This window comes from Furipterus horrens, unplaced genomic scaffold, assembly GCF_987537825.1.
Source record: "Furipterus horrens unplaced genomic scaffold, mFurHor1.1.pri manual_scaffold_10, whole genome shotgun sequence".
NCBI lineage: Eukaryota > Metazoa > Chordata > Mammalia > Chiroptera > Furipteridae > Furipterus > Furipterus horrens.
This window is the reverse complement of record NW_028327180.1, coordinates 54229202-54250392: the sequence shown is the minus strand read 5'-3', so window position 1 is coordinate 54250392 and position 21191 is coordinate 54229202.

The window sequence follows — 21191 nt, the reverse complement described above, 5'->3', positions numbered from 1 at the left end:
CATTAAGAACATTTTCCATTTGCTAGTCCAAAAAACAACTTCTCAATATAATGGCATCATTTCCTGCAGAGAGGAGAAGTCTTTTCATTTGCAACCAATCACAAGGCCAAATTCAAACGAGAATTAACTTTCCATCCTTTTTCCTCAAACATAAATGAGAAGGTCAAAAGCCAATTTTAGAGACAGCCTCCTGCTCACTTCTGCATATAAATTCCAAGGGTTTATATATTATCTTGCTGGCAAATTTTCCCACTGTTTCTGTTTTATTCCTCTGATGTTCTAATTTGGTAAAAGTTATTCTAACAATTTCATAAATGTCTCTTAAAATTATTGTAAGAATAACATGAAAGACTGTCTGAGAAAGCATGGTGTGGTGATTAGGTTTTATTAGGAGGTATTATCTTGATAGAGAAAGATTTAACATACTTAAAAAACATTTATTAAGACTCAATAATGAGCCACAGACCAGAATAAAAGATGAGTAGGCTAAGTCCATGTCTTTGAGAAGCTCAAATCAGAAATTTGGGGAGTAAGTAGATATATTCAATGTCCCATGGAGAGAGCTGCATGAGGTATGGAAACTCCAAGCTGTGGGATACAAAGGAGAGAGCCACCCACCAGGCCAGGGAACCAGGGAGGGAAGGAAAGTTTCTGTGATATTGTGATCAATATGAAATACATATTTGGTCTTGTCCTATTTTTTCTGTCAGAGTTCCCAAAATCCTTGGAATTTCCTAAGTGATAAGAGCAATAGGGGCATTTTTGGTTGTAGTATTTGGTTCTTGAAATAATTCCAGGACCATTAAGGTGAAAAAAAGTGTCTTTTTAGTCCTAAAAATCCCCTTTCAACCACACTTCAGTTTATGTTAATGAGGTGAGTTTTGGAAGGCCTCTAAAGAACAGGGTTGGTTGCTGAGGGAACCATGATTAAAGAGTTGGAACTTTCAGCCCAACATGGGGACTTCCGGGCAGAAAGAGGGGCTGGAGGCTGACTGAGTTCAATCACCATCAGCCAACAGTTAAGTCAATCATGCCTATTAATGAAGTCTCCATAAAAACACAGAAGGACAGGTTCAGAGAGCTTCCACCTGGAAAACCAGAAGACACTCATGTGCCAGGAGGGTGATGTGCCCCCAACTTTACAGGAACAGAAACTCTTATGTTGGGGAGTTTAGACATCACCCTATGTACCTCCCAATCTGGCTATTGATTCATATCATCTCATATCTTTTGTAATAAAACAGTAATTAGTAAGGAAACAGGTTTCTAGATTTCTGTAAGCCACTGCAGCAAATTAATTGAGCCTGAGGATGGGGGCTTGTAGGAATCTCAGATTTATAGCCTATCAGTCAGGAGCGCAGGTGGCAACTTGGACTTGCCATTGGCATCTGCTGTGAGAGCCATCTTGTCAAACTGAGTCCTTAACCTGTGGGGTCTGATGCTAGATAGTGTCAGAATCAAGTTATATTTCTGGGCCACCCAGCTAATGTCCACAGAGAACTGGAGGATTGCTGGGTGCTGCTCAGAAACACACATCAGAGCTTCACAGAAGAGGCAGCCTTTGATGAGCTGGTCTTGAAACATGAGCAGAAGTTTGCTATGGAGGGTGTAAGAATGTTACGAAACCCAAGTTCTTGTGCCCAACACTTTGAAAGACCAAAACTCCAAGTGTCAGAGTTTGGAGTAAGGAGAGGTTTATTAATTGAGAAGGTGCCAACTGAGAAGATGGGAGACCTAATAGTGTCTCAAATCTATCTTGTTCACCGGACTAGGTTAAGGATTTTGAGGATCAAGCAGAACGAGGATGCAGAAGCACTGGTGGGGCAAGTTTTCATTGGGCGACCTTGGGGGTTGGCCATTTATGGCAAAGGGGCATCAACACCTGACCTTCCTGAACGGTGAAGCCTTTGCTTCTGAAAGGGTTCCTGTGTTCATGTTCCAGTTCTGCCCAGGTCTTTGGTTCCCTGTGGGGGGTAGGGGGGGCGGGAGGTGAGACTTTGGTTCTGGGTGCAGCTGGAGGTCAAGTTCTCTGCGCATGTTTCTGTTGCACTACTTGCAGTTTGGGTCTGTTGTCTCTGCACAGCAACTCAGTAACTCATTAAATAGTATAGAACCATTTTGAGCTGATTCTGCAGTTTATAGGAACACCAAGGGAAGCAAAGACAAGACTAGAGAAAGTAAGATTACACTAAGCAGAATATTGAATAACCTACATTTAGGTGGACAAGATGGTCAAGCTTTCTTTGGAAAGATTATGGATGTTTCAACACTGAGACATTCTCATACAAGATCATTTCTTTAAATGAGACTAGTAGACTAGGATAGTGTCACTCAAGGATAAGTTATATACAGACCACTTGAAGTGGGAAAAGAATTCTGCAGAGCTACAGTGTTGACTTAACATCTTATTATCTTTTGTACAAAAACAAAATTAGGTATAACTTCTTATAAGTATTAAATAACTATAAAGTTATATTCACAAAATGAATAGAAACAAAACTCAAAAGGCAATAAAACTTATTTATTTAAAATAGTAAGTAATATTGTTTGGCTGAAACTACATTGCTATCCCCAACATGACTTAAGTGCTGAAGGCTGCCAACCCCTCAGTTACTTTGCAGTTGGATATGTCTATATTTCTATGTTATGCAGTGATGAAATTCTCATATGATTTTTCTTTTTTATAATTACTGAAACTTTCACTCATGCAGCGTGCCATGATAGTATTTCATCTTAACTTTATGAAATGCATAATTCATTCATTAAATCTGATTTGTTCTTTTTCATTAGCATTTCTGTTATAATATGTCATTTCTATGATGTCAGATCAAAGTCTTAATTTATTTTAAAAACTTTAGAAACAAAACCATAGTTTATGAAAGTGGCTTTCAATTATAAATTAGTATTGGAAAACAAATCTTATGTTTATTACTGGTAAAGAATTTAGTGTGAGTACAGAGAGGACCCTGGTTGATAGCTGTCATTGTGACAGGACCTGTCAACCTACTCCCAGCCAAACAGGATCAGGTACAAGTTCCCTTTGAGTGGCCCCGAACAACTACAAGGAAAAGAAAGAAAACCCTAAATACAATCCTAGGATCACATGGCTCCAGGTATGCATTCAGATGCCCCGAATATTCTGATAATATATCTATGTCACCATCAAAATGAGAAAACAAAATGTGAAAAGCTCATAAAGAACTTACACGCTAATAATATGTTCGTAGATCCCAGGAGTCTGCTAAACCCAGTGTGCATAAAGCTGGACCAGATAAAGTTAAAGATCCTTTTCAACTCTGAAATTTCCCCATTATTTTAAAAGTCAGGCATGATAAACAATGAACGCAGACAACTAAGGTGGGCTCGGACCAAAACTGTCAGGTTATTCCAATTTGTTTTTCGTGTTCCCTTTCTCCCCTCCACACCCATGTTTTCCTCTTTGTCAGGAATCTCAGAACTCTGTCCTCACAAAAACTTGCTCTTGGAAAGGAGCAGATTCATGGCCCTTTGAGTCTGAGTGTGAATTTAATCCACACCACTACTTCCAAAGGGGATGCACCTTACACCTGAGCACCGGGTTCTGAGTGTTTGCTCCCCACCTCTTTCATCTTTACTCCACTATGCTGTAATTTTGGGTGTCAATAAGTAGTCCAGAGAAACACTGGTGAGGGAAGGAAGAGAGGCTGGGAGGCATGCGGGAGAGGTGGTGAGCCCTGGGGACATGGAACCCTGAACATCTGGAGCCTGAACCACATGAGTGATGACAGCGAGAGTAGCACAATTATAAACTGGGAAGATTTGAAAATTGATCCTGAATCAAACAGCCACTAATTTTCCAAGTCCCCTCTGGCAATCATCCTTTCAAGCTATTCAGCGCTTTAAAATAGGAAAATAATGAAATTCTGGCAAACCTCCTCTTCTTACCCCTTTCCACCCCTCCACCACCCCCTATCCCATAGAAACCTTTCTGATTGGCTATCGATATTCAAATGACATTTTTCAAGCTGTTCCCTCAGTAAGTCCAAGAAGAGTGGATTTCTTCCCACAAGTGCTGCTAAACTATAATTGACTGCTGTATCTTTTACCCCCTTTTTGGAAGGCAGCTATGCTCACCACTATACCACCAACGCCACTTTACCCCCTTTTTGAATAAGTGGTGTTAGATTTCCCACTTCAGCTACTCAGGAATCTGACCTGTCATTATACAAAGTTCTAAAAATATCATCTTGCACTTCACAGTTTGTTTGGGTTTCATGTAATTCCTCTTCAGTGTATTTTATTTGAACCTGCTAACCTGTGTGAAGAAAAAAATTGCCAGTCATTGCCTGTCATCTGCTATGTTTGCTTTCTTCTCAAAATGTTTCAAATGAGAATGCTGGCCTCTGTGTAGTTGAATAAAAATAGAAGAATGAAGTAGAGTTAAGACTTATTAATACATACATTCCCCTCTGGTCTCTATCATCACTGCAAAGAGCACATCTTTCCTCCTTCTTCTATATCTAGGACACTGGAAAGGTTACAGCAATAGAGAGAATCCAGCACCTATGAAACACCTGCTAAGTGCCAGGCACTGTGTTAATTGTGGGGACTGTGCAAAAGTTGTTAATACAAACATTTTAGAAAGATTCTTCATGGTGTCAGGGTAGGTGGGAATTGAAAGGCTGAAAAAAGTAAACTGAAACCATGCTGGGCAAGTGAAAGGGGAGCTCTTCATCTGAAAACCACAGTCTGCTTAATCCGGTTGTCCATAGTGGAGGATCAGGCACACCCCTTTGGATCATGGAGTTGCCTCTGAGATTGGGGTTAAAGCTGGTAGGAGGAGACCACTGTGAGACAAAACAGGATATCCACATGCAAAACAATAAAGTTGGGTCTTTATTTTACATCATATACCAAAATTACCTCAAAATAGATTAAAAACCTCAGTGTAAAACCCAAAACGAAACCTCCTAGAAGAAAACACAGGGACTTGGGTGATTAGGAGGCTGTGCCACTGGACCCTACAGGACACCTAGTACCTTAGGCCGCACTGCCAAGCCTGGGAGATGTAGCAGCTCTACCTAATACACAGGAAAAACACAGGGAGGCTGCCAAAATAAGGAGGCAAAGAAACATGTCATAAACAAAAGAACAAAACAAAACTCCAGAAGAAGAAGTAAACAAAACTGAGGTAAGCAATGTACTAGATGCAGAGTTCAAAACGCTGGTTATAAGGATACTCAAGGAAGTTAGTGAGAACCTCAACAGTAAAACTGATCCAGTTGGAAATAAAGGATACACTAACTGAAATGAAAAATAATTTACAGGGTATCAACAGTAGGGTAGATGAAGCTGAGAATCAAATAAGCAATTTGGAATATAAGGAAGCAAAAAACACCCATCAGAACAGCAAAAAAAGAAAAATAATCTTAAAAAATGAGGATAGTTTAAGGAGCCTCTGGGACAACGTCAGGTGTATCAACATTTGCATCATGGGGGGTGCCAGGAACAGAAGAGAGGGATCAAGAAATTGAAAACTCTTTTGAAAAAATAGTGACAGAAAACATCCCTAACCTGGTGAATGAAACAGGCATACAAGTCCAGGAAGGGCAGAGAATCTCAAATGAGATGAACCCGAAGAGGCCTACACCAAGACACATTGTAATTAAAATGAAAAAAGTTAAAGACAGAGAGAGAATCTGAAAAGCAGCAAGAGAAAAGCAGTCGGTTACCTACCAGGAAGCTCCCATAAGACTGTCAGCTGATTTCTCAAAAGAAACTTTGCAGGGAATAAGGGACTAGAAAACGTGTTCAAAATGATGAAAGACAAGGACCTACAAACTAGACTACTCTACTGAGCAAAGCTATCATTTAGAATCGAAGGGCAGATTAATATCTTCCCAGACAAGAAAAAGATAAAGAACTTCATCACCATCAAACCAGTATTACATTAAATGTTAAAGGGTCTTCTATAAGAAGAACAAGAAGAAAAGGTAAAAAAAAAATATGAACAATAATGAGGAGATGGCAGTGGCTGGCACCGGACTCTACTTCCCATCTCCTTTTGGAGAGAGGGAAGAGCAGTTGTCAGCCTTGTGAGGAGTGTGGGGTTTGTGGAGAGAAGTTTTTTCCTCCCCTTCAGGGCATGAAACAGTGCTTGTCCTCCTCCAGGCTGCTGAAGGACCCTGAAGAGCATCAGGTGTGTACACTTATAAGCAAAGGAATCCTGCCTCTTGCATCCTAGCTGGGTGCTGGCTGAGTGGAGGGACCCATGAGTCCTCACTGGAGCTGCCTGAAGAGTGGAGCATGGAGAGGGCTGTATCTGGGCTCTCTGAGGTTTAGAGCATATGGACATGTACTAAGTGCTGCCTGCTACTCCTCCTGAGATTCTGAAAGTAGGAGTTCTCCTGCAGTCACCTGAGCCGGTCAGGGCTTGAAGACAAATGTGATGCCTTGTGCCCAAGAAGAACATGAAGCAAATTCTTCCTCCTCCCAGTTCTTCTGGGGTCTCCAAGGGCAAGGAAGAGGGCTTCATGGTACCTGTGGCACGAGGTGAAGCAGGTTAGAGCTTAGCTAAGAGACAGGTTCTATTGGGCCAAACAATCATGCCCACCCAGAGGAAAGGTGGGGTGTGCAATGTGAGCAGTGCTGAGAGTCAACATGGGTGCCCCTCTAGGGAAGTCCTCAGCAATGGAGGGGGCTGGGGTGAACACTCCCAGAAGAAAATGTTGTGGTTCCCCTATGCAAAGACCACAACTTTAGTGGAGGCTCATGGCAAAAGAAAGGAAAAGATCAAAGCAGAGCAAGGCAAGGGACACATCTCTACCACAGCCAAGAACAGGCTCTTGCAGAGCCTTCTGCTCTCTCCACCCTCCTCCCTTCTCAACTTTAGAGGAACGGCACCTTGAGGAGTATATAAGGGCACACCCCATTCCCACCTATCCCCAAGCCACAAGTCCTCTTGGCTGGGTGACAGGAAGACCTTTGGAGCATATGTGAGGCTAAAGTTTTAAATAGGACCAGATTAAGTCTCAATATTATTGTGAGATTTAGAGGAACTGCCATTAAAGGACCCAGTTCCCAGTGAGAAGGGGCATGAACAGAATATTTGAGGGCGATCAGTGGCAAAAACTTAAAATTGTTTTGTCTCTCCTCAGGGGGAGAATTTAGTTGTCCCATTACACGGAGACAAATTGATGATCCAGTGCCACAGGACTCAGGGCAGGGTCACCTAGGGTGTCTGGGGATGTAGGGAGCCATTGCACAGGAGCTGATGCCTGGCTTTGGGAGGACCCCAGAACATTGGCCCAGGCTGCCTAACTGGTCGGTCAAAGACCCTCTTCTTTTGCAACACCTGGTATCTTGTACTTGAGGTTCCTGCAATGTGAGAGCCGCACCCCTCATTCTCTCTGCATGTGCCTTTTCTACCCCTGGTACAGAGGAAGAAGGCTGCTCACCTCCAAACACTCAGCAGCAGCATTATCCTCTCTCTCTAATGCTTTCTATCAGCCGCTTGCCATGTCCTGGAAACCTGGGTCACACAAGCGTCATAACCCCTCCACACCCTCTTTTCCAGCTCAAGCAGCCTCCTCAGTTATACTCCTAAGTATGCACAACTCCTAACACCCAGAGCAGTAGAGGGGACCTCATGAAGTGCGTGTGCATCCTTATAAGCTCTTGGGCTCCGCACACATATAATATAACAGAGCTTCAGGTGATAAATGAATAAAGCACTTGTTGGGGCTTGGGAGGCAGAGTGAGCACATATTTGAATGAGATCTTGAAGGACAATAGTCATTGTCATAATAGTAGTAGTAATAAAAAGAATATTATTATTGATAATTCATCTTTATTGAGAGCTTCAGGGTATCAGGCTTGGTGCTAAGTATTTTCAATGTATCATCTCTTATTCCTCAGAACAATGAACTGCCTAATAGAGAGATCTAGGCGAATGACTGTTAATGATTTATACACAAAGTTCACAGTCCTCTTTCCAAGTCTAATGTTAAGTTTTTGATTAACCTCTTTTTATTGATGAGGGAATTAAAATTTAGAGTGATTGAATAACTTGACCAAAGATTATGCAGATAAATCAAATCATAAGACATTAATGTAAGTATCACAGTATTTTGGCTGAAAGGAGGAATTTATTTATATCCAAATACTTAAACATTTTGCCACATAAACCCAAAATTACCAGTATTAGTTGAGGAATTCATTTTCACTTATCTGCATAACCAAAAATTCTACACTTTTCTGTAGTGTTCTCAGGGAAAGGAATTCACAGCTGTTTGTTTCAGTTTTAAATGAACATGCAGGAGAAAGTACATGTAATATTAATCTTTGCATTATCTTTACGATACTTTTGATATGTATTAAACTTTCCATTTTTTCAAAATTTCTGACTAGGAAAAAAGTAACATAAAAATAGAATCTACAAACTCCAAATCAACCATGGTAATCTTAAACTGAGCGTATACTTATTGTTCATGAAAATCACTGAAAAGAAAAAAGGACATTATTGTTATAGTCTAGCTCATATACAGGGAGTTTTACAAAGTTCCACAGTCTTTCACTTCATTCTTTGAGCATTTCCATATCTCACAATCAAAATTATTGTGCCACTGTATTTTGTACAAAATAAATACATCCATGCAGTTAATAAAATAGTTAGATTATTATAAAAAACATATTGTGCCTTCCCTATTTTATAGTGTGTTTGGAAAATAATAATAATAGTTAAAACTAACATTTGTTGAATACTTACAATGTGTTGAATGCTTTAATTAATTTGCTACTCAGAAAAATCATATGAGGTAGATACTATTTTTATTCCCATTTTACATATATAAAAACTGAGGTTCCAAGAGGCTAATGAGCCCAGGAGCAATGGAGACAGCATTTGAACATAGGCTGGCTAGCTCCCAAGTCCAAGTTATTAACTACTTTATCATAAAATATAATAGTATATAAAAAATAGCAAGAGTCTTTTTTTGTTTTTTTGTTTTTTTACCGGTTCTCAGCCAAGTGGAGCAATCAAAACAGCATCTCAAATATTAGTTTAATGGCCCTCTCTTGAACTATGCCTGAAGGAGTTAAAAACCACTGTGATCACATATTGCCTCATTGGAACTTGGTAACCACTAAGTGAGTTCCAAAGGCCCTCTGAAAAGTTAATAAGCACTGAATAAATGTTAGTGTTACTAGTTGTATTGGCTTGAAATACCATTTTTTAGTAGTCCCTGAATATGTGATATTGATACTGTAAATTCAGAACTGAGTTTAGATTGTCCAAATATCATTCAGCATGAAGTTGTTTTGGAATGTCCAACATTATTTCTTCTTACCCTTTCAAAACTAAGATTCTTAGACTCTGTGATGTCAGTCAGAGAGATGATGCTAGAAAGAGGAAAAGGGATTTTATAATTATTTTCATCAAAAACAATAATTCTCTGCCAAATTATTTGCCATTCTAGACTGAGGTCATTGTGACATTTGGTTCTTCCCTTAAATTGAGTACATCCTGCCAGGATGAAGACTCACCATTGGTGATATGCAAAGGAATGTGAAAAGTGCCCAAGACCATTTCTAAAGATGAGTTCCAATAGCAAGTGCATCCAGCGTTAGGACAAAGATGGTGTCAGGGTGCAGCTGGCATTGGTGGGCAAGAGCAGTGAAGTTGGCAGTAAATCTGCAGGCATGATTTTTTTGTAAAAGAATTCATAATACTCGACATACATACCTCATACATTTGTCCCCTAGCAGTCCCATCCTGTGTTAATAGTTCAGAGCCCTGCCACCTTCTCATACAGACCTTGTTGCAATGACCAGTGGTGTGAGCAGCAGGATGACCTGTGAACTTCCACCCCACCCCCACTCCCAACATCTAACATCCTCTGCTACAGGACAGCTAATGGTGCTTGTGTTAGAAACAGCCAGGACAAAGGTCAGCTGGCGAAGAATGTCCCTGGGAGCTCAGTGAGCTGGCTGGGCGCTCTGCAGAAGGGTGAGGCATTGAGAAAGTAAGAGCCCAACAGTTAGAGGCCTGTCATCTGAGCCAATGTAAACACTGAACCACAAATACTTCCCCTTCCTCCTCCAGGATCCAAATGTCAATTGCTTCCAGCTTCAAAGTTCTGAATCTCCACCACACCTCCCTTTGATTCAAGCTTGCTTGGAAAGAGAACAACACGCCTGACTCCATCTATGTGGTAAAACTGAGTCTGCCTAGCGAAGTAATCAGGAGATCCTAGCCGCGCCCCAAACCCGCATCCCTGTAATAGAACACACCCTGGAGAAAATTCTGGCCCCCTATCAAATGACCACACAAACAACAGACTGGCCTCTGAAAAGGCCATCCCCTAGGCGGGCAGGACCCCGGTCAGATCAGACCTAGTCTCAGGCTTGACCAGGGGCATTCAAAGGCACACAAAAGTTGCCATGAACCTAAGGTTTACTAGCATAGGGCCCTCCTGGAAATATGACAGAGGGACAACAAAGAGTGACAGCCTTTCCCTGCTCCTCTCCCAGCCCCACATTCTTTTGGCCAATAATAATGGACAGTATGATATTTGCTATTTCTTTTCCTTAGTAAACTTTCTCCCAGACTTTTAGCTTACTAGCAGTTAATGATCTGTTATAACCAGTTTGCCTAATATTCACCCTCTGCCGAGTGCTTTTTGGCATTGTTAGAGATGCTCTAAAATATTTTTTGGCCATTATGTTGGCATTTTGAAGACTTTCACATCATCCGCTTTGTTACCAATCCTGTAACGTCCAGTCCAGCACTTGAGTTTGTTTTCCACCTAAGGTATCCCTTTCCTACTTGATTTCCAGGCTCAGGTGGTGAGGAAACCATGAGACTCCAGGTGGGTGCTCGGTTGGGCCAGTTCTTCCTGTTTTTTGTTGTTGTTTTTTAACAGCTTGTTAAAGCGGTAGTGATGAAGGAGGAGGAAGAGGGAAGATAGTGGAATGGGGGGTGGAGCCCTCTAAATGAACAACATTGGACTGACTCTTGACCTTTCCTGGAGGCACCTTTCAAGTTGAGACTAAATTCTTCACCTCGTGCACCTCTTCCCCACCCTGTCTCCAATCCCATCCTTCCTTTCACTACTCTCTCTCTCTCTCTCTTTTTTTTGTTCTGGCTCGGAGGCCATATTTTCATGATACATAATTTCTCTTACTCCTGGGTTCATAGGCTGGAATTTGACCTCTGGGTTCAGAGGGCTCTTGTTCCTGGCAAGTCAGAGAATACTTGTGAGAACAATTTAGTGAGCACTAATGGTGCTGTAGCTGAACACTCCCAGAATCCCTGATGATCTGCAGGTTAACTCCTGGTGGACTCAGTCTTGCTCATTTTAGAAGTGTTCTGTGTGCCACTAGGACCATGGTCTCCATTTCCAAATTCATAAAGTGGAACTAATCATAGCCTCTTCAAGAGCTCTTCTGGAGAAAGCGTTGGTGATGGGTATAAGATATTGAACTTGTTTACTTTTCTTCAATGTAATACACTTTTTTTCTCCCTGTGGATCATCCTACAAGCTACTTCTTCACCTAAAACATTCTTAGTTTGCTTCCCACTCAGAACCAACCCTTGTACTAACTTTACTCACCCTTCAGAAGCCTTCTTGCTGTGCCACCTGCAAATTAGACTATCCCTCTCATCTTCCCACCAGACTATCTCTTTTTCAATTCCTAGAATATTCTATATGTTTCTGTATTTTATTCAGATTTTCTTAATTTTTTACTTAATGTTCTTTTCTGTCCCAAGATTCCATCTAGGACACCACGTTACATTTGGTTGTCATATTTCCTTAGGTTCCTCTGGACTGTGACAGTTTCTCAGGGTTTCTTGTTGTTTGTGACCTCGACAGTTTTGAGGATACTAATTGGCTATTTTGTAAACCATTCTATAACTTGGGTGTGTCTGATGTTTTAATTGTAGCTAGAATGGGGTGATGGGTTGAGGGGAGAAGTCCTCATTACATCTTCCTAAGGCTACATACAACACAATCAATGCACTTATCACTAATGATGTTGACCCTGATCACCTGACAGCAGCGTTCTTTGTCAGATCTACCATTGTAAAGTTATCCCCCCTCCTGTACTGTATGCTTGGGAAGGAAGTCATCATGTGCAGCTCACACTCAGGAATTGGGGATTATGCTCCACCTCCTTGAGGCAAGTTTCTATGTAGTAAATTATTTGGAAATATTTTGCACAGAATTGTCTCTTATTCCCCATTTATTAATTTATTCAACTATTTATATTGGTATGGACTCATTTATATTATACTTTACGTTCCAGTTTTAGCCAAAGAGAGTTCTTTCATGTTGACTTCTGTGTTCCTTTGACATAGCCCCATCTGTGTGTGTGTGTGTGTGTGTGTGTGTGTGTGTGTGTTTGTGTGAGTCTGTCTCCAGGCTCCAGGCTTATCTTGTATACCCTCTCCCTCAGTCCTAGAATCAGCCATTTCTCCAAAGAGCCTTGATTCCTCTTATTGGAGAAGGTATTAGAAACCATGATCTGTGTGCTAAATGTGCTCATTGAACAAAATACATGTGTGTGTAATCATGTATATACATGTATCTATAAATATTTCTATATGTATTCATGTGTATCTATATTAAACTAAACATGAGTTTGTACTCTTGTCTCCAACTCTAATTCAGTACCACATGGATCATTCTAGTCTCTTCCCCTTCCTTGCTTATCTGTAACCTCCCACTTCCACAGTTATAACCTGGCTCACATCATCTGCAATTCACTTACTCATGTCTTCTATTCCAGAACACGTCTAGTGGTTTCAGAATTGTTAACCCAAAGCCCTGTAGGAAAGAACTTTAGCAAACCCAATACAGTGCTCACGTGCATCTCCTTCTGGCTTTAGTCATAGTCTTCACTCCCTTCCAATGCTACTAAAGTCAGCATCTTCCCTCCACCCCCACCGACTTCTTCCATGTGGTTCTTCTATGCATTTATAATGTACTTAGATGCTTCTGTCAAAGCCTACATTCCATCCTGGGTCCTCTTACCTCCTAAGTAATTTTTTAAAGTTTGTACAAGGTTTTATGTGTTCTATAGGTTTTAACAAATGCAAAGGGTCATATATTAATTACAGTATCACATAGGATAATTTTATTGTCTTAAAGAATCCTCAGTGCTTTACCTATCTAATTCCCTCCTTTCCCCAAGTCCATTTATTTTGAAGAGCTATCTTCCCTCTGAAACTGGGAATGCTCCAATGTAATAGACTAGGAACACCCATGATTTTCTATGCTTCCATAAGTGGGGCACTGATGATCATAAAGAACATGTAGATATTTGGGGGGACAGCCACTCATGAGGATATGAAGGTGTTTAAAGGTGAACTTTCAGAGAAACTACAGATGATTCACTGTTTGGTTAACCAGACCAAAAATTCCATGGTAATACAGACCATCTACATATTGGGATTTGCTGTAATTTTATTGCCTGCAAACTTTTTACACTTAAGAAAGCAGGAGTCCTTGCTCACCAATATAAAGCATGTTTGTGGGGGGTCGTAGGGACAGTTATTTCAAAGTTACTAAGGGACAGTGAACCCAAAGAGAAGTAGTAAAAGACAATATCCACCCACTCAAAATAAGTCTAAAATATAAATTCCAAAGAAAACAAAATATAGATAAAAGCCAATAATCAGCCTATAAACTGAGTACAGATAGAAATAAAATAGCAGTAAACTCTGAAGTAGATATCAAAATAAGTGTGTTTAGGGTCTTCAAAGAGATAAATGAAAAAATATCTATAAATAAGAACAAAATGATGAAACATAAAGAGAACAAGTGGATTTTTTAAATTAAAATTATTAAGTTGAAAAATGTAGTTGATCTAATAAATTCAGTAACAAGATAATCTCTTAACTAGACATGATTAAAGAGAGAATTAATGAACTATAAGAAAGTACTAAAATGGACTTCTGGCCAAGATGGAGGCGTAGAGAGACATGCTGCGGCTCCCTCCACAACTAAGAAGGACTACAACTACTTCAAAACTAGAAACAACCAGAATTTCCAGAAAATCAAATTACATGGAAGTCCAGCAAACAAAGATATAAAAAAGAAATACTCATCCAAACAGGTAGGAGGGGCGGAGCCATGGCAGAGAGGATGTGGTGTGGTGGCGGCAGCAGCAGCAGACCAGCAGAAAGCGCAGTCACACATTTTAAAAAGTCAGGAGGAACACCTGGGGAACTTTCCCAGCTCCTCACAGGACCTCACAGCTCACGGTCCCAGCACTGGGGAAAATCAAGCCTCATTGCTTCTGGCTGTGCTGAACAGTGGGGGTTGGGGTGAAGGCAGAGACAGCTGGTCTCTCAGCAGAGTCTGCTTGTTTAAAGGAACCCCCACAGTCCTAGAACGTCCGCAGACACACCCACTCTAGGAATGACGACCAGGGCAGCAGCCATACGGGTGCCAGTCCAGTGTGGAAGTGGGAGAAGTTCCTGGAAAAGGGGTGAGTGCTGAGCAAGCAGCATTGTTCTCTCTCAGACCCCTCCCCCACATACAGTGCCACAACGTGGTGAAACAGGTCACCCTGTACTGACAAATCCCTAAGGCTCTGCCCCTTACAAAGTAACAGGAGTGACAGCCCTACCTGGGATGCAGAGGCAAACAAACACAGGAGCCTGTCAGAATGAGGAGACAGAGAAGTATGGCCCAAAAGGGGGAACGGATCAAGGTTCCAGTGGGAGAACTAAGCAACGATGAGATAGACAACCTAACAGATGCAGAATTCAAAACACTGGTGATAAAGATGCTCACAGGCTTGACAGATATGCTTGAGTATGGCAAACGCATAAGGGAAGAAGTGAAGGCTATGCTGAGTGAAATGAAGGAAAATCCACACAAAACCAATGGTGAAGGGAAGGAAACCAGGGTTCAAATCAATGATTTGGAGCGTAAAGAAGAAAAAAACAGTCAACCAGTGCAGAATAAGGAAGCAAGAATTGAAAAAAATGAGAAAAACTTCCAAAATTTTGCGAAGGAGATGGACATTCAGGTCTGGGAAGCATGGAGGGTCCCAGGTAAGCTAGACCCAGAGGGGACCACACCAGGACGCATCATGACTGAGATGCCAAAGGTGAAAAATAAAGACAGAGTCGTGGTGGCAGCAAGAGAGAGGCAGAGAGTTGCCTACAGGGTGGTGCCTATAGGACTATCAGAGGACACTGCAGGCAAGAAGGGACTGGCAAGAAGTATTCAAGGTGATGAAAAGCAAGGAGCTACAACCTAGATTACTCTTTCCAGCAAAGCTATCATTTAGAATGGAAGGGCAGATGAAGCACTTCCCAGACAAGGTAAAGCTAAAGGAGTTTATCATCACCAAGTTATTATTATATGAAATGTCAGAGGTACTTACTTAAGAAAAAGAAGGTCAAAACTATGAATACTAAAATAACAACAAACTCAACTATCAACAACCGAATCTAAAAAAATAAAAACAAAATCTAACTAAACAAACCAGAATAGGAACAGAATCATAGGTATGGGGATCATTTGGAGGGTTATCAGCTGGGAGGGGGGAGGGGGAGAAATGGGGAAATGGTGCAGGGATTAAGAAGCATAATCAGTTGGTACAAAATAGACAAGGGAAGTTAAGAATAATATAGGAAAGGGTGAAGCCAAAGAACTTACATGCACGACCCATGGACATGAACTAAGAGGGGTGGGATTGCTGGAGGGAAGAGGGGAATTGGGCAGAGTGGAGCAAAGGGGAAAAATTTGGGACTACTGTAACAACATAATCAATAAAATATACTTAAAAAATAAAGTACTAAAATGTTTTCTCTAAAATACACGTACAAAAATAGAGATATTTTAAGAAAAAAAACTTGTTGAAAGATGGATAAGGTATTGAGAATCCTCCAATTCCATGGAATAGGAATTCTGTGAGAAAATTAAGGTAAAGACGCAGAGGAATATTTTTTTAAATGGTTGAGAATTATCCAGCATGAAGAAACACTCAAGTTCCTGAATTATAAATATGTACCAGTAGTGAATAAAATAAAGAAAATAAAACCAGCAAAACTGGAGAGTGTCACCCACCCCCCCCAAAAAATTCTAAGACTGTAAATATCAAAAGTGGACCTTTAAAACTTCTAGAAAAAGTATAAGTAAATATCTTTCTGGCCTTGTGGCAAGATAGGATTTCTGAAATAATACCCTAAAAGCACAAAATTTAAAGAAAAAATGGAGAGATTGAACTACATTAAGATTGTTAGAACTTGTGCTCAGAAAAAATAAAAAAAAATAAAAAAAAACAAAAACAAAAAAACCATCAGACTTTAAAAAGTGAAAAGTCAAACTATAGTGATAGACTATACTTGTATAACTGACAAAATTTAGTCTAATTAAGAATATATTTTAAAATTCTTACAAGTCAATAAGGCGTAATTAACTTAATGTGAAGGGGATTTTCTAAATTCCACAGAAATTAAAAATTATATGACTAATTTAAAAAGTTAAGAGATAATAATCAGAGAATTTCAAATCAAGACAAAACAAGATGCCATTTTTTGCTGCTTTGACTTGTAAAAGTTAAAGAAATCTGGTTATATTGAATTTTGACAAGAGTATGTATTAATGGTGTCCTTGTTTAATTATTGAGAGTATAAATTGATAGTTATTTTCAAAATCAATTTGACATTGTCATGTAAAATTGAACATTTTTATACCCCACGACTCAGCAGTTCCACTCCTACATATATATCCAAGAGAAACTTTAGCATACATGTCTCGGAAGGAATGTACAAAAATATCATAGCAGCACTATTTATAATATCTAGAAACAATACAGATGTCCATCAACTGGGAAAAGTTAAATTGTGTAAATTCATACAATCAAATATTTCATAACAGAGAACACAAAAGAACTACAACTATATACAGTGACCTGGGTGAATCTTAAAATGTTGTGTTCCAGAGAACTATATATAATAAGATAACTTTTTTTTAGATTTTAAAAATAAAAGAGGGATATGTTCAAAACTGAAGGAAAAAGAAGTCATAAAAAAATTATTTGGACATATTAGGAATAAAAAATGTAATGGAGAATTCAGTTGATAGCTTGAATGGCAACATGTTATCATATTAAGAAGATTATATTAAAGAATTTTCCCAGAAAACATTAAGAATTATTAAGAAAACAAAAATATAAAATATGTTTAGAAAAGCTAGTAGAAGAGAAAAAGGAGTTGAGAGCAAATAAATAACTGTGAATTTTCCATATTTCAAAAAATATAGCCTTCAGATTAAAAAGAATTGTGGATTAAATATAAAAAAATCACTCCACACTAACAATTCACATCTTTAAATTTAAAAGCATCAAAACCAAAGAGAGATTTCCAAAAGCTTCCAGAACAAAAAAGCAGATTACCTACAGAGGAACAAGAATCATTTGAGAGTAGACTTCTTAGTTATAGCACCAGAGGCTAATGGTAATGGAGAAATATTCTCAAAATGATGAAAGGAATTATTTTCAAGCCTAAAGTTTATGTCCACAGAAACCATCATTTAAATATAAGTATGTAATATAAAGACATTTTATGCATAAAAAGGGTTTATTACAAATACATTTCTGTAAACACCCTTAGAGAAAGTATTCCAGTAGAAGAGAAACATATTCAGGGGGCTAGAACAGTATAAATGGAGGATTTACTGAAACAGATTTATCATACATCCATTACAGCCCAAATTAAAATTCTAAATAAAACCAACATAATGAAGAGGGGGATAGTATAAGAAAGAAAGAAAGAAAGAAAGAAAGAAAGAAAGAAAGAAAGAAAGAAAGAAAGAAAGAAAGAAAGAAAGAAAGAAAGAAAGAAACAAGAAAGAAAGAAAGAAACAAGAAAGAAAGAAAGAAAGAAAGAAAGAAAGAAAGAAAGAAAGAAAGAAAGAAAGAAAGAAAGAAAGAAAGGAAGAAAGAAAGGAAGAAAGAAATTATAAATAGTTTTATATATGAGCACAGATGTATAAGTTCTAGAGAAAATATTAGCTAACTAAACTCAAGAGTATGCATCTCAATGATAGAGTTATCCTAAGAAGTAAGGGTGATTTAACATCAGAAGATCTATCAGGGTAACATACCACATTTAAGTTAGATGAAGAGAAAGTACTTTATAAAATTAAATTAAAAGTTATGGTTAAAAAAAAAAGCCAGTTGAAGAACTGAGAATAAAAGAAAATATCCATAACTTCATAAAGGTTTTACGTCAAAACCCTAAAGCAAACATCAAACTCAGTGGAGAATCTTAGGATAATATTCCCTTTAGGATCAAGAATAAAACAAATACTTTCACCATGACAACTACTTTTAACACAGTTTTTAATGTAAAAGGTAGAAGATTAGGAAGAGAAAAGTCAGAATGAGTGTTATATCCTGACAATATGGTCATCTAAACCAAAAACCTAACAGGGGCTCTCAGAATTAACAAGAGTTTAGTCCAACTTTACAGAGTTCCTCTATGATAGCAGTAATCAACTAGAAAATAAGGTATCATTAACAATAACAACATATATTATAAAGTACCTAGAATGCACATAGCTTTTATGGAGAAAAATTTGTAACTCATAAGATATAAAGAAAGATTTGAATAAAATAGACTTACCACACTCATAAATGTGATCCCATCCATGTAATAAAGATTTTAAGTTGACAAAATCAGTCTATATATTCAATGCCAAGCCAATTGAAATTCCAGCAGGACTTTTTAAAGAAACTCAACAAACTTATTTTAAAATTTATATGGAAGGATGAAAGTTTTTCAAGAGCTATATTAATTTTGAAAAAATAAGGAGTAATGAGGAAATTTGCCTTAGGGCAAATAGATATAAGTAAAATAGATAGGCAAATAAATATAAGTAAAAAATAGAAAGCTCAAAATTACACTCCTGTATATGGGCTTTTACACAAATTGATGTCAACGGAATGGATTATTTAATTAGTGGTAGTAGAAAATGGGCTCATACTGTTTTCAAAAATATGTTCCAAAAACTAAATATGGAACTGCCTTTTGAACCAGTGATTCCAGTGCTACTGAAGAATCCTGAAACCCCATTCAAAAGAACTTATGCACCCCTATGTTCACAGCAGCACAATTTACAATAGCCAAGTGCTAGAAACAGTCTAAGTGCCCATCTGTAGATGAGTGGATCAAAAAATGGTGGTACATTTACACAATGGAATACTATGTAGCAGAAAGAAAGAAGGAATTCCTACCATTTGCGATAATGTGGATGGAACTAGAGAGAATTATGCTTAGCGAAATAAACCAGGCAACAAAAGAAAAATACCATATATCACCTAATACAGGAAACTAACGAACAACACAAACAAATGAACATAATTGAACCAGAGGCATGTAAACAAGGAACAGAGTAACAGCTACCAAGGGGGGGGGGGGGAGAAGGAGGGTAAGTCGGGGAAGGGTTTAGTAAAGGAACTAGTATAAATAACCCATGAACATGTACAAACAGGGTGGGGATTGACTGTGGGAGAAGGGGTGGGTTGGGTGGGTGGGTGAGCAATGGGGGGAAAAGTGAGACAACTGTAATAGAAAAACAATAAATGAATCAAAAATTAAAACAACAACAAAATAAAACAAGTTAAATTAGTCAAAAAATATATATACATGTTCCAAATGGATTAAAGCTCAAAATGTGAAATGATACAGTTAATAAAGACTACAAAGAAAATCATACATAAGAATGGAGAAAGGCATTATAAATGATACCCCCAAACCACAAATTGTGAGGTGAAAATTTTTTTAATATGCGTTATTGATTATGCTGTTACAGTTACCCCAATTTCGTTTCCCTTTGATACCCTCCACCCTCCAGGTGTCCTGCCCCCTTAGTCCATGCCCATTGGTTGTGCATATAGTTCTTCTCAACATCTTCCTGTCTACTCCACTCCCTCCTACTATGCTTCTTAATTCCTGTGCCATCTCCCTTCCTTTCCCCCCATCCCCTCTCCCTGCTGACCTCCTCCCATAATGTTCCCCATACCTATAATTCTTTCACACTCTCGTTGCCTACTTAGTTTGCCTTTGTTTCAGTTCCCTAGCTTCTGTTGTTGGTTGTTGTGATACAGCTTTCATTTTAATGTTCATGGTTTTGATCCTTTCTCCTAAATAAGTCCCTTTAACATCTCATATAACAGAGGTTTGAATCTGATGAACTTCTTCAGTTTTACTTTGTCCTGGAAGCACTTTCTCTGACCTTCTATTCTGAGTGATGACTTCGCTGGATAAGAGTATTCGTGGTTGTAGGTTTTTGCTTTACATCACTTTGAATACTTCTTGCCAGTTCCTTCTTGCCTGCAGAGTTTCTTTTGAGAAATCAGCTGATAGTCCTATTGGGACCCCTTTGTACATAATTCTCATCTTCTCACTTGCTGCTTTTAAGATTCTCTCTTTATCCTTAATTTCTGACATTTTGATTATAATGTGTCTTGGTGTGGTTCTCCCTGGGTCCAAATTTTTGGAACTCTCTGTTCTTCCTGGACCTGTAAGTCTATTTCCTTCCCCAAGTTAGGGAAGTTCTACTTTATTAGTTTTTCACATAAATTTTCAATTTCTAGTTGTTGTTCGTCACCTTCTGGCAACCCTATGATTCGAATATTGGCCTGCTTATAGCTGTCCCATAGGTTTCTGAGCCTCTCCTCATTTTCCTCACTTTTTGTTTCCTCTTTCTGCACTGGTTGACTGTTTCTTCCTTCCCTATGTTCCGATTTGTTGATTTGATCCCTAGTTTTCTTTCCCTCACCACTAGTTTCGTATGTGTTTTCATTCATTTCAGCAGGAATGAAATCTTGTTTAAGATCTACTGTTAGGTCTGTAAGCTTTCTTATAACCAAAGCTCTGAACTGTGCCTCAGAAAGATTTCCTGTCTGCTGAGCTGTTAGATTAGACATTTGCTGTCTGGTCAGCTATGTGATTGGGATCTCTGTCATGATCCCTGCCATCTTGACAGTTTTGTGTTTACCTTTGCTTCCTGGGTGGGATTGTCACACCTCCTACGCTATAGGGGGCAGAGCCCTGTGCACTCGTCACAACCGGGTGACCCTTCTCACCACGCTCTGGTATTTTGTGTGTGGTTGGGGGCCCAAGATGGATTCCTGCCGTTCACTCTCCACTGAGAGACCAGGAGCCTCCTCTTCCATCCCTACCCCCT